Below are 14,662 nucleotides of genomic sequence, written 5' to 3'. Positions count from 1 at the left end.
TTTGGAGATCAAAGCCAGTGACCTTGACCAGGCAAGGCCGAAAACCAAAAGTAGAAGCCTCTGGTTAATTAGGTTGTTTTCAATAGTGGTAGGGCAAGATTGAAAGTAGATTTTGAAGGAGGATAATTTTTGATTTCTTTAGAGGGTAGACAAGCACCCTTCATTTTAGATTCGTAGGTAGGGAATATCCTCATAGCAATAGGGATAGTAGTCTTCCTTTATCATTTAAAAATAAATTCCCTGGGAATGTCCTCTTTTTGGTCTGCCTCCTTCTTCTGGTTTGCCACAGCACCCAAGCCTTGGGAATGGCATATCGATTATGTGACACATGTAAACAAGGAATCCATGTCACAGAGGTTTATTTTCTAGAGAGTTATTGAGATCATGACCTGGTCTTTAGGGGTAAGGGCAACACTGCAAGACCACTGACAGTGGTCCCCATTTTAATAGAAAACAAGGACTCCTTGCTGTTAGTGCAAGGAGGTGTCCCCAAACATGTTAGGATTGCCATCAGAAGGCATGGCCCTGAATATAAACTGCAGTGCTTCCTGAAAGAGAGACTACCAGTCTCTAGATTTCACTGAGGAAAAATCTGCAAAGATGTTAGTTATAGGGCACTCAAGAGTGATTGGACATCATTAGAACCAGGGTACATCATCAAAAGAACATACACGTCCAGGCCATACACTTACATCCTTTCTTACTTCCCACCACCCTAAAAGTTTGCATGCTGCTGCCATATATTTCCCTCCTAGAAATATATGGCTACATTGTTAATTGGGACCTGCAGTAAATATGTGGTGGTATTACCATTACAGCCGCATTACTGCACCTCCCAACCACAAGTTTGGGGGTAAGGTGGAGGAAAAACCTCCAGCAAGAAGCTTACTGCCCAAAATCAGCCAATTCTGCGGTAATACCGCTAAACTCCCACATGGAGTCTAGTGGACTCCAATTAATGGGGACTAACACTGCCTACCACCACTTGTAATCCAGTCATAATACCTCCAGACCAAGAACCATAATGGTAATTCCGTTTGGCGGCATTCCTGTGGATTTTCCGGCAGAATATCGCCAAATTTAGTGTCCTTAATGTGCCCTATACCTGGACAGCCTGCACTGTTTCTCCCTTAGAGGCCCACCTGCAACTCTGCCCTTCTCACATTGAATTAAGTGATTCACCATTGATCAGTGAAAAGTTATGGAGCCAGTCGGGATGAGATTAAGCCCTCTTTGAAAGCTACAACATGCACATACACTTCCCAGGGCAGAGGAAGCCATTTAGATTGGATAGGGACACAGGACCAATCAGGAAAAAGAGATGGACATTTAGGGGAAGATTGGAATCTGAAAATTGTGGGTGTGCCAGGTGAGGCCAGAAGTAGAGGTTGTCTAAGAGACCAGCAGGAAGAAGGACAGACCAGTGGCATTTGGAGCAGATTGTTGGAGCAAGTGAGGTACTGGTGAAAGAGAGATGGTGGCAATAAAGTGTGAGTGGGTGTGATGCAGGTGTGTAGAAGGGACAGAGTTAAGTGTTAGAAGGTTGGCTGGAGTGGCAGCAGCAGGTGTGACACAAACTTCATTTCGTTAGGCTCAGCTCTGCCCTCAAAGATGACCTCTGCAGGTGGCAAACATTTCTACTATAATTTAATTTTGTTAGGTTATGGAGGTTACCGGTGCTGAACTACAGCTTTATACCGATGCTTCAGGCCACTTAGGGTTTGGGGCCATGTTGTAGGTGATTGGTTCACCCAGCAGTGGCCCAGGGTGTGGCACAAGAAAGGAAGGACTAAAAACATAATGGCCTTGGAACAATTTCCCATTGTAATAGCACTTGTGCAGTGGCCTAGGAGGTTGTGAACAGGAACATGTGGTTCTGGTCTGAAAACAAGGCAGTACTCCAGGACATCAACTCCTAGTCTGCCTCTTGTCCAGTGGTTTTCGATTTGCTTAGTAAAATTGTTGACATATGCCTGTACCAGAACATTCAATTTAGAGTGTGTCATGTGCAAGTGATTGCTGGTACCGCAGCTGATGTTCTTTTTTATTTTAAGTGGGATAGTTCCAGAAGGCTTACCTCCAGAGCAAGAGGACAGGGAGACCCTTCAGGGCGGAGGGGTGGAAGCTGGTGTTGTGGACTGAATGCTCAGGGAACGCGTTCCCTCGCAGACGGATTAAGGACCAGGTGCTAGCAGAGCTATGGTACGTTCAGAAGAGTGGCTGCAGAGAGCCACTGGAGGAGGAGCTCATTGGAAGGACAGGTACAGGAGTTTGAGTTTTGGGCAAGGACCACAGTGAGATTGAAAAGTTGGACAGGAGGTCACCTGGCAGTGGTGGAATTTTACACCAATATGAGTGGTAAGGGGGACCCTACAGGGAGTTTTGTAGCACAGGCGGTGCTCAAGAACTGGGCCAAGTTGGAGTGGCCAAAGAACGATGGTTGTCATCTTATAGAATTTTCAATGCTGATAAAGCTGTTGGGAATAATGCTTGACGTATGGCACAACACCTTTGAGGCGGCATTTTTTAGGGCAGCATTTGCCATTGCCTTTTTTGGTGTGCTGTACATCAGTGAGTTGGTGGCACAGAATGAAATGGACGCAACTGGAAGGGCACTGAATTTGGGTGATGTTTCCTTTAACACTAGTGGGTTGGTGATCAAGGTTAGAATGTCCAAGATGCTTCAGAAAGGAAGTGGTGAGCTGATCACACTAAATAGGTCGACAGACACAGGTAGTCGCCCACCACACTTTTTTTTGCTTTTTTGCAGTACCCAGCCAACAGACCGGCAGGGGGGGACATACCTGCTGGTACATGAGGACGGTTCCACTGTAATTCAATTTAGGAAGGTGCTAGCAATGACGCTACAGATAGCAGGTTTTTTAGGGGATGTGGTGGTCTTTACATTCATTCCTGTGTTGATGGTGGTGCTATTTTCTGTGGCCGTAAACAGACCTTCATGGCATTCATGGCTTTTTACAGCTCCTAGCAGTGTCCTGAAACTTTCCATTACTATAAGTGGAAATAGGGCCCTGACAGCGCTTGGGAATGTTTGGCTTTAACATTAGCCCTGGGGCATTACGTGATCGGGTAATGCCCCCTCAGTGGTGGGTGTATTGCTATTAGTATCTCGGCACGTTGCACTGGGATATTAATAGTTTTTATTTTCAAGTTGAGAAACGCCATGTTTCTCAGCTTGAAAAAACTACAAAACAAGATGAGAATTAAATGTAGTCCCTTCTCCCCTTCCATGATGGCCATTGCCGGAAGGAGATGCGCCGGCAAGACTGAGGCGAGGGACAGAGGAGCACAAGGTAAGTGGGGAGGGGCGAGGGGTGGGTGGGGTATGTAGAAATTGACGTTGGGGTGGGGAAAGGAGGGCAAAGAGAGCACAGGCCCACTTACAGGATTCCCGCGAGGTAGTGTGGGGGGGGGGGGGTGGTTGACACCCTCCGCTTCTGAGGAGTCTCGGAACAGGGGCTTTACCACATGGTAAAGTCCCTGTTTTGAGCCTTCTGATTGGTTGGGAGTCTGCCATACCACACCCCCACTCCACCGGGTACTAATAATGTTAAAGGCATATTTCTTGGACAGATGTTTCATTGAAAGTGCTGGGAAGGGCAAGGTTTTAATGTTTGGGAAATATTGTAAGGTTAAGAAAGGATACTACTTTGTGGCTTTTACGGATGTTTACATGGACTTTGATAGGGTCAGTAGGTCAAAGCTATAGTCTATATCATTGTCAATTTGTGCTGATCCCGATTTAGAAAATATTATTTCTCAGCTGTATTGTAACACTACGGCTTTTTTAGTTCAAATTGGAAGACGCCTGCTGCCTTTCCCATTCATCATGTGGTCAAACAAGGCTATGTTACTGCACCATTATGTTCATTTCAGATATTAATAAATAGGAGGTATTGCTATTTTTAACAATCTTAGATGACACTATTGTTCAGGGCTGCAAGCTACAGCTATTGATGCATGCGGACAATGCTGTTTTAATTGTCCAAACCCTTACTTCAGTTGATTGATTGTTACTCTGATGTTATGTGTGATGGAAACATGTTAGTCACCTTACAGAAATCCTATGTAATGTTATTACCAGTAAAACATTTAAATTGTGCACAGTTTATATTAAAGGTCAGGAAAGTGTGAGCATGTGCTCATTTGTTTACCTCAGCACAAGGTTTGCCAATAAAAGGGTTTAGAATGCTCATGTACAGAAGACTGCATACTGTCATCAAGGAAGTAGAGGTATTCTTACGTTTTCTTCTCAGTGTACTAGTAGTGGGGTCTGTCCTTCACCTGGGTTGCCCAACAGAGCAACCTGGGACTTCCTCCCTCCTCTTCACTCAGGACTTATGTTCACCGCTCAGCCCTATTGGGTGAAGCAACATCTCTGCTCTGCACCTCCCAGGCTGCACCTAGCATAATCAGCCCCGGAGGACTTTTATGAAAGGCCCTCCTTACTGGTCACTCTCCTCACGCAGACCGGGCTCGGTTGTTCTTTTCTTCCTGGGCAGCACCATAGATGATGCATGGGCCCTTGACAATGCTGGGCCCATCCGGTCTGGCTCCCGGTTAGGCTGACATACACTATGGCCGCAGGGTGGGATGAGCGAGCTGCCCCTGGCATAAGCAGCTCAGCCCACTGGTTTAGTTTCTGGAGGGGAGCTCCCCCACACACCACCAGGCGCCATTTATGGGTGTAGGCCCTCAAGACTACAAAGATTGTTCCTGTGGCTACCCTGACTAGAGTGCAAGGGAGCAATAGCTCTAACTTGGTATGGTCGCACCTCCTACAACATGTCACAATCACCCCGTGGAGGTTGGCAACACACACCACACTTAACTCAAGCAAGCTTCACAAGTGCTCGCTCTAGCAAATGATGCCTCAGCTTTTAATACCAGCTAGCCCCATGTGTGGGTAGAAACGATGGTTGAGTGGTCTCTCAGGACTAGTGAACTGTGACCAAAGAATACATCTCAGCCTGGATGCCCTGGGTAAAGACCCTACCACCGAAGTGTTTGGGTACAGAAATATCTCTATCAGTAGTGGTCACAGGAGCCTCAGCTTAAATGAAGTGATGAGAGGCTGAACAGCATATCTAAAAATTCTTTACTGGCTCGTCAGATAGTCATCTGGGAATTTGTTTTTGTCACCTGTCTGCAGTGCCTTATGAAGTGTTGAAAAGGTTTTTTGGCAGATATGCCATTCCCCACTGGTATGTTCATATGTTGGCGTGATAAATAGAAATAAATGTAGCTACGGAAGGAGCATGTATGATACTGGGCAGTCTGCTTATGCCACAGAAAAAGTATTCATTGAAGAGGTCCTGTATACCCAAGTTTGCGTTTAAATAGATTTCTGAAAATTGAGTTTATTAATCAATTTACTGAGAGTGGTAGGGTTTAATATGTTTGAAATGTGTTATTTCACACATCACCCAATGCCATGCTCTGGCGAATTGGATTCTGCTCCACATGAGTATAAGAATGAGTAGGGGTAAAATAGACCCCTCAGCCCTCACAAGTCTACAAACCAAAAACACAACACTATCATAAAGGTAAAACAGGGACTGTTAAGAAATACACCTCCTTCACGTTTTGGGGTAATATGCACCGAGGGAAAGCTTTGCTCTTAAGAGGGGTGTGAAGTTGAACACAGAAAACCAGTCTAAAATGAAGAGAATGTCCAATCAAGGTTCTTTAAAAATGTCTATACTTTAATCAAACACAAAGGCATGAATTGCCAATGTACTCTAAAGCTTCGCAATTGCGGCAAGGGAAACTGTGCGTGTGCAAGTGGACAAAAACAAATGGCTCAGACGCCTCTGAGCCATTTGTTTTTGTTTTAGAGTACCTTGGCAATTCATGCCTTGGTGTTTTGCATCCATCTTCCTCCAAACAAGCCTCAGATGAAGAGCCGGGTTTGGCTCGAAACACGTGTCAGGCTGACCATTCTACAACAATAAATACAACTCTGTATTTTCCAAAAATCTTTGCATCTTTGGGGCAGTGTGTCTGGGCAATTCTTAGTCTGCATCTTACTATGTGGCAGTGGATTGGCAGTCCACCCACACTTCCTTGACACCCGCTGCCTCTTTGCTAACTGAAAGTCACTTGTATAAGCGCTGTGGATATTACTGACTTTAACTGTCAATTGTTATTTGCTTTAATCAAACTGACCATCTGCACGTAGAATGGATGAAAACACTGTACAGAAACCCATATAAGATGCGACAGACTGGAGAAAACACCACTCTGGCTGTAGTACCACGAGTGGTAGGTAAAGTACTAACCATAAAAAGGACATCTTATTGAAAACAGGGGCAATCGTGACCTAACTAGTATCTAGGGTCCATGTGGACTGAGGGGGCAGTTCAGAGTCAAAGGTACCTGGATTCAGTTCTTGTTCAGCTGACACAGCCAGACCCAGTGTTGTACATAGATGCAAGCTGATCCGGCTCATTTCGGGCATGTAGAATGGTACAGGCCCCAGCAGTAAGCGGGTGTCGAGTAGAGATGAATGTTGGTGCTCTGTGAGGTAGAAGGGCAGCTCTCAAATATGCAGGTTGGGGCAGTCTCAGGAATGCTTCACAGATGGCTAGTTCGAGTTGAGCTTTAGCCGCAGAGAGGTTTCGATGAGTGATGGTCCATCGGTTCTAGCCAGCGAGCGACGCTCATCGAAGTGGTGATCTCGGGTGCATAGATGTGCAGTCAATGGGGTGGCTTTTCAAGGGCTAGCTGGGTAGAGCCACGGTTATAATCCCTGGTTAGAGTCGTCAGGTGACTCTCCAGTGTTTTAGTTCAAGTCATGGCATTGAGCAGTCGCTTCAGGTCTACTAGGTGATGCGCTTTGGCTGGGGCTTGTTGCTGTGTCGAGCTGCTTGAAGGTGAAAGCAATGTTTGATGCTGTGGAGGAGCACAGTAACCAGTGCCAGCGACTTCCCTCTTGTTCCAGTTATGGTGAACACAGAGCGACCGGTTCAGTGTGGTGAACATGGAGCTTCAGATGGCCTGGTCCTCCAGTTGCTGTGAGGCCCACTCACGGAGTCCGACAGATAGGTTGGTGTCTGGATTCACCATTGCGGCCCGGCATCCTGGTCTCCATGACCAAACACAACATGGCAGGCTGTGCTATGGAACATCACCTAACATGTAGTAGCCTTCTACTCAATGACGTCACCAAATATCTGGAAACAAAGAACACTGAAGGCAGCTATCCGTACTTATAACGACTACTCCGGTGAGTCAGTGCATCACAACCCTGTTTTTCTGTGTTTCATGTTCTGCCTTTCTTCCTCCTGCTTACCCTCAACCCTGCCTTGTCCTTCTCCAGTACTTGCCCTGGATCTTCCCTTTTGGAATCGTGCTGCAAGTCCATAATGTGTGCTTTCACTCACGGCTGCCTCTTCACAAAGTTACAATAGCTCTGTGCTGCATGCAGGTTCCCCCCCAACATGTTTTTTTTGCCTGCATTTTGTATCTACGCCCCCTGGATAGAGCCAATGGGGGTCATTATATGTTTGCCAGTTTCCCGCCTATCATTCCAGCGGCATACCAGCAAACTGGCCTACTGTTTCCGCCACCTGATGTGCTGGCATTACCAGGATATTCCAGGTGGCAGAAAGGGTGGTAAATCCCTATTCCATAGGACTCATTGGATGGGATTCCTGGTATTACCTGCACCGGTAGTACCAGTGCTAGTAATACTAGCTGTTCTTTGCCCGTGGTGGCTGATTAACATCCATCTCTTTGCTGGAGGTAAATCAGTGACCCCCATGGACACACCTGTACTTTTGTGGTGCAGGAAAAGTGGCAGTAACAGAATTCCCGCCACTTTTACTGGCCGGTTTCCTGCACTGAAAAAGTTATAATGACCCTCCAATGCCTTGTATTAACCTCTATGCTGCAGTGCCTACGCAGGTTGAGCGATGTCATTCTTTCCCATGCCTCACCTCCTTCAATGCTTAGGTAAGGGGTGATTCTGAAAGGCTGCACAAGGACATCGATTCACCAAAATGCCTGGGGTAGCTGAAATGACATCACAGACCCAATGACATCACAGGCAGTGATGTCACTTGACCTTTCACCAAGATGAAATCAGTTCCTCTTTAACCCTGGTAATATTACCGAAAGTGGCTTGAGGGAGAAAAACAAGTACATAAATGTAACAATTTTAAAATACCAAATACGTACTCTAGCAGACAAGAATATTTCTGATGTAAACCGCATTTTAACAAGGGAGCTGCCTTAATATGCCATGGATGGGGTCATGATATAACAGGTGTGAGGAGTCAGGAATGAAATTCAGACACAAGTTAACTATGTTTTTGGTTAAAGACTGTTATTGAAAATAAAAGGGGTTGGGAAAATGCCTCTCTGACCCTGCTCTAAGAGGAGTTTCCCTACCTAAAACCAAAACTAAGGATCATTCTGTGTCAGAACGTCCAAAACAAATACTGAATGAGTTCAAAGTTCTATTTTCACCCTCACACTAAAACTAATTTCTAAGGTGAATATGGAAATGTCTTTAACATTGGATGGTTTAGAAAAGGTGTTCATAAAGAAAGAATAAATTGGTCAACATAGAAAATTCTTCAAGGATAAAGGTCCTTGTTCGAGAGAGTGGTTCCGTTCCCCTGGATTCCTCCTTACGCTCTCAGTTTTTGCGAACAATAATTATATGTGTCTTCCTTGGCCAACAAAGTACTGACATACAAACCTGTCTGGCTTTGTTATTCTGTCAGGACATCCATTATACTTTTCTACCAGAGTGTTTCTCCTTCTCCTTAGGTTAACACAGTTCATTTTCTTAGTCCTGAATCCCTTTATTTCTTATACATTTATTATTACTGCCTAGTATACTTTCATACCAGTGCTTCTTAACTTCACACACTTGTGATTGCTTAGTATAGTTTCTGGCTAGTGCTTCTTGTATCCACATACTTGCAGTTGCCTGGTATACTCTTCTGCCAGGGCTTCTTGTATCACTCACTTGTTCACACACTTGTAATTGCATGGTATACTCTCCTGCAAATGCTTCTTGTATCACTCACTTGTTCACACACTTGTCATTGTCTACTGTAATTGACTGGTATACTCCCCTGCCAGGGCTTGTATTTATATGGGGTATCTGCCCTCTCCCAATATTTACATATACTTTCTTGCAGGATGTATCCTCTTGATATATTGTTCTGTTTAGGTTTTCCATGTACTTACACTGTATGCATTCACAATTTTGTAAGGCTTCTGTTCAAAGTTCAATTTCCATTTGATCAAAAAGTCCTTTTGCTTTTCCTCACCCTCTTGCCCTTGTGTCCCCATTATCACTGGGTGGACTGACCGGCTATTGATGGCAATCTGCTGTTCTCGCTTTCAGCCTGTGAAGGGTCTCTGTCTCCTTTCTTCTCGTGACCACTTCCTGTTAGTTTTCCAATTTTCTGCAGCTTTGAGTCATCACATCTGCTTCTCTCCAGGCTGCGGTAAGTGAAGCGATGCTCTCGTTCACCAGTTCCTGGTGTTCCTGCAGCATGCTCCTCTTGTGCAGCAGCTCATTCTTCGTCATTGAGCCGCCTGGCTCCACCATGCCACTTTCAGCCTTTCAGTATCGCGTTCCTCGTGAAGAGGCACAGTCCTCTCCTGCCAGCAACTGCCTTCCAATCTCGGCTGCTGCTTTTTAAATTTACTGTGCACAGGTGTATGCGAACAACAACTAGAGCGCTCACTGGGCTTGTGGCTTCTTTCACTTTGCATTGCTCAATGCCTCTTCCACGTCCCAGTATCTTGGTAACTCTGGGAAAGGAAGTCCAGTGTTGAAAATTGATTTGAAGAACTTGGAAAAACACACTCAATTACTTTCAATGGAAAACCAGTCTTGGGTCGCTGATGGCTGGGTAGAAGGTGGTTTTATAGGGCATACCAAACTTGGCAAGTTGGCCTATAGGTTTGGGGAAAGGTTTCCCCTTTTCTTCATGGAAGAATGAGTAGATGCATGACAATACGCCATGAGGGTATTAGATATGGGAGGGCTATTTTCACGGGAAAATGGAGGATATCATGTCTCACCTGGTGAAGCCATGAGATCTCCCCAGAGGCTGTCTCCTCCCATGTGATTCTCACTCATATAGTCACCTCCAGAGTCAGGATCAGGTAGCTGTTACTGTCTCCTGGCCACATGGGAGAAGATCACCTCCAGGAAAACAGTAATGACTTCATCAAATTCATCTCACAGGGTTAGGCCCAAAAACATAACATAGGCCGAGACAACATTGGTTCCACCATTGGGTTCACTATTTGAAGATGTGAATACATTTTTAAGCAGTAATTATAACAAAGCATTGAGCAATTATGGGGAGTGCTGAAATGGACTCAAACAAGCTTACATTGAGGGAAGGCCTGGTGAAGATGTACAACAAATTGAAAATTGTAAAAATGGGGATAGATATACAGAGAATGTCATTGTATAAACTACAAAGGGAGCTACCCACACACCTGAGGACATATAAGGAGATGGAGTCCTCCGTGATGAGATTCCCAGGGCCGAAATATTGTTACATTTATATGCACTTTTGTCTTAACTTACTAGGCTCCCTACAAAGGGAGCATCCCAAAAGAGGCATCCCTTGGCAAGAAAGAAATTGTCGACATTCTAAAAAGTTGTGGGAGGCAGAAACACTAAAACATTGGCTGATTGGGTGTAGCGAAACAATGGGGCTGAGGAAAATGTGGTTGGGAAAGTTCCTAAGGAGATTAGAGGGTTTAAACAGTGAAGTCAGTGGGCTAGGATTTTTTATGAATACTCCACCTCAATGACCATTGCCTTAGTGAATATTTTAATAGTGATAAAAGTGTTGGGAACATGTTTTTCTTGATTAGTCAACCATAATGAAGTAGGGAAGGGAGTAATTTGTCAGAAAGGTGAAAAAATGTAATTTTGGGGGTTATAAATGGAAGCCCTTATAGGTGTGTAGTATATGATATTATATTGTATGTTACTGGATGAATTCATGTCTGTAATGTTTGTTTTATAATGTTTTATAATGTTGTGCCCAAAGTAATTTATTGCCATTTGTAATAAACTAAGAGTTATGAAGTAAATGATAAAAAAGTGTTTATGTTTGTAATAATCTATAAACCACGCAAAAAATGCAGAGGCCCTGACACAGCATTGTACGGTCAGTTACTTCAATATTATACAAATTATAGCTGCATGTCAGGTATTTAGAAAACCCCTATATAGCTAGTTGCTGCGATGATACGTATCCAACAATCCAAGTCACTTTCAGTGCACAGGAGCATAAATGCTTCAATGATAATGATTTATTTATGTAGGGGGTCATTACGAGGTTGGAGATAATGGAAAAAAGAAAAGCATACCACTCTGGGCTATTCTGACTCATCAACCCGATATTAGCGGCACCGCTGATACCGTGCTCTCCTGTACCAGCATGCACGCGGCTCTTTTGGTCCGGCAATACCGGAATGGGGCTAACAGGAGGACATCACAAGTCAGGCAGACATGCAAATAGCGGCATCATGAAGGCGGCAATAAGGGATACCGGGTTGCCGGCATTACTGGCATCGCGAACCACCGCAAACAGCAATGTGCAGTGTTCCCAACTGCTACAGGTGCACACAATCAGCACAGGTGGACGCAATGGAGTCTGGCCGAGCACAAAAGGAGCACACCCATACACCACACCCCTTTCCACACCAAAATGATTCCACTTGTAGTAGCAATACTGGGGCTGGAGGACATGCATTGCTACACCAGCAACAACAACAGACACCACAGAGGAGACGCAGGAGGAGAAGGAGGGGGAGACAGGCCCAGCAAGCCCCACCAGTGCAGCACCACGCAGGCAGCCCCCAATCCCTCGCATCAGAGCCAGTCCATTCAACCTAACCCCTGAGCAGATCCACACCGTGTACCATCTGGATCGGGACACCATCACTACCATTGTGGACATGATACACAACGACATTGTCAGCCTGATTGAAATACGCACTGCCATCCTCCTCCTACTGAAGGTAGTGTCTGTGCTCCACTTCCTGGCCACAGGCACCTACCAGCACACAGTGGGATACATGCATGGCATATCACAACCCTTAATTTCTCGCATGCTGAACCAAGTGCTGGATGCCCTCCTGAAGCACTCATGGAACTACATAACCCTACCACGGACTGCCCAGGAGATATTTGACATGAAAGTTGGCTTCCATGCATTGGTAGGCATGCCAAATTGTATTGGTACACTTGACTGCACCCATGTAGTATTGGTTTTCCTGCATGCCATGGAGGCGATGTACCGCAGTGGTAAGCTATATCACTCCATCAATGTACAGGTGGTATGTGACTCCAGCAAGATCATCACACATTATTGTGCCCGATTTCCCGGATCAACTCATGACTCAATGGTCCTGCGGAACTCCACGCTACATGGAGCGACATGCAAGACGATGTGCCTGGCTGCTTGGAAAGTTGCATGACAGGCACATGGCAGTGCAATGGGGGAGAGATGCACACACCACCAGGGTGCTATTGTTGTGGAGACAGCACAAAGTCCACATTGCAAAACACTTTGCCCCAAAGCATCACTAACAGAACATGACTAACAATCCCCATAGCAATGATGGAAGCTACACATCAGTTACAGCATGCCTAACTTACAACCATACCACATCGCACAACACGTCCACCACCCATCATCAGACCTCACCCTCTGTAACACAATCCAGCAACATGCTGTGAGTATGCACAAAGTAAATGTCTGCAGCAATTCACAACACAGGACAAACATCCATGAGAGTGCTCAAATCAAAACCACCAAGGGAATCCACTGCTTGTCACAGGACCACCATCACATTAGTGTAGCATGTCACCATGGGAATAATAAGCGCAGAATGATAAATAATTCAGAGATTACTGCCAACGCTGCCAGTAAGAAAATCTGTCACGTCTCCCAGTGTGCCCACTATTAGGCAACCCACTAGGCAACCCACAATCAGTCCACATTTACCTGGCACATCTTTCGTTGCACATCGGGGCACAAGAACACGACCTTCTGCTCGACACTGGAGAAAAATGACTGGTTTTCCAGGTGTTTTCTGACTTTCATTGTCCTGGCAACTCCCGTGGAAACTCTCGTATGCTTTGCAGCACCGCTGAGGAACACGGCGATTCACGCGTCAAGTGAGGTGAACTGCTGCCAATCACGTTCATCCTCTGCCATCACGTGATTTTCCCACGCTGCCGCGTTTTTTGCATCATGTGACTACAACTAACAGTCAAAAGTGTCGGAAACCACGGTGGCAGCGGTTCTCAGCTGCTTCCCGTAAGGACTGTTTGGCGTTATCGTTTTCATCAAGGATTCACTGGCTCTACGACCACGGACTGCTTTTTGGATACTCTACTTCTTCTTGGCTTCATCTGTTACCTTTGCCCTGGAACTCTTCTTGCTTACTTCTAAAGATATTCGACCCTGCACCTCCTCCACAGATTGCTTAAACAGACTATCCCTTTGCTTGGACCTTGTGCTTTGAATTGGTTTTGACCCCATTACGTGTTTTTGGGCTCCTCTTTGGACTCCTCTTGTGCCAACTTGCCCAGGTATGGAACTACTACCCAAGCCTCTCTGAAACCCGGCCCACTGTCCCTGCTGGTTGCCCCTAGTGCATTACGACCTGACCCACAGCTCATCTAGGTAAGCCTTGCTACAATCAGTTCCGTATTGCTGTGTCCATATTGCATTAGTTGATAACCGTCTATTGCCTTACAGCGGTCAAAGGGGTTCTTCCGGCCTTTCCTGGTTCCAGTTGACGGCTCACCACACCTGTGGCCTCAAAGATTGCACAGACAGTATTTGGTCATTCTGTCTGTGTGGTCCTTGGGGACGGAGGTATTCAATAATCGGCACGACCATCAAGATCAGAACAGACTTTTTTGGTCATCCTGATTATGGATCCCTCCACCGGGACCCCGTGACCGCTTTAATGCAGGCAGTTGCGGCCCTTAGGAACGACATGTTCACTGCAACAACGGCAATCCACCACCATCTCGATACCTTGCAAAGCACACGTCATCCTCTACCGGCTGACGCTGAGATTGGCGACGCTCCTCAAGCCCAGTCTCCACCCGCTCCACCCACAACTCCCACTCCTGTACTACTTCCTACTTCCTTTCCCCTTGCTGCCCCAGAACGATTCCAAGGTGATGCAAGGAAATACTGCACATTCTTGAACCAGTGTAAATTACATTTTCTATGTCGACCCCAGGCTTTTCCTGATTCCGTCACCAAGGCAGCCTTCCTTCTTTCCCATTTATCTGGTGTGGTGGCTACCTGGGCGAACCCGTTACTGGAAAATAACCATCCAGCATTATATGATTTCGATCTTCTAGTAACGGAAATGGCTAAGTTATTCGATACCAGGTATAAAGCACAATCTCGAGACTTGGAACTACTATAGCTCTCACAAGGCAGACAAACACTTATTGAATATATAACCCGTTTTAACCAACTTGCAGCAGAGACCTCATGGCCGGAGGAAAAGAAAGCTATTGTGTACTACAAAGGGCTATGTAATACTATGAAAGACGCCCTCTCAGTGGTCCCGGACCTTCCCTCTGTTTTTTCCGAGTTGGTAGACCTAACCCTGC

Source organism: Ambystoma mexicanum, chromosome 7p, assembly GCF_040938575.1.
Source record: "Ambystoma mexicanum isolate Mex_15411 chromosome 7p, UKY_AmexF1_1, whole genome shotgun sequence".
NCBI classification, from domain to species: Eukaryota; Metazoa; Chordata; class Amphibia; order Caudata; family Ambystomatidae; genus Ambystoma; species Ambystoma mexicanum.
Note: the sequence above shows the minus strand (reverse complement) of the source record.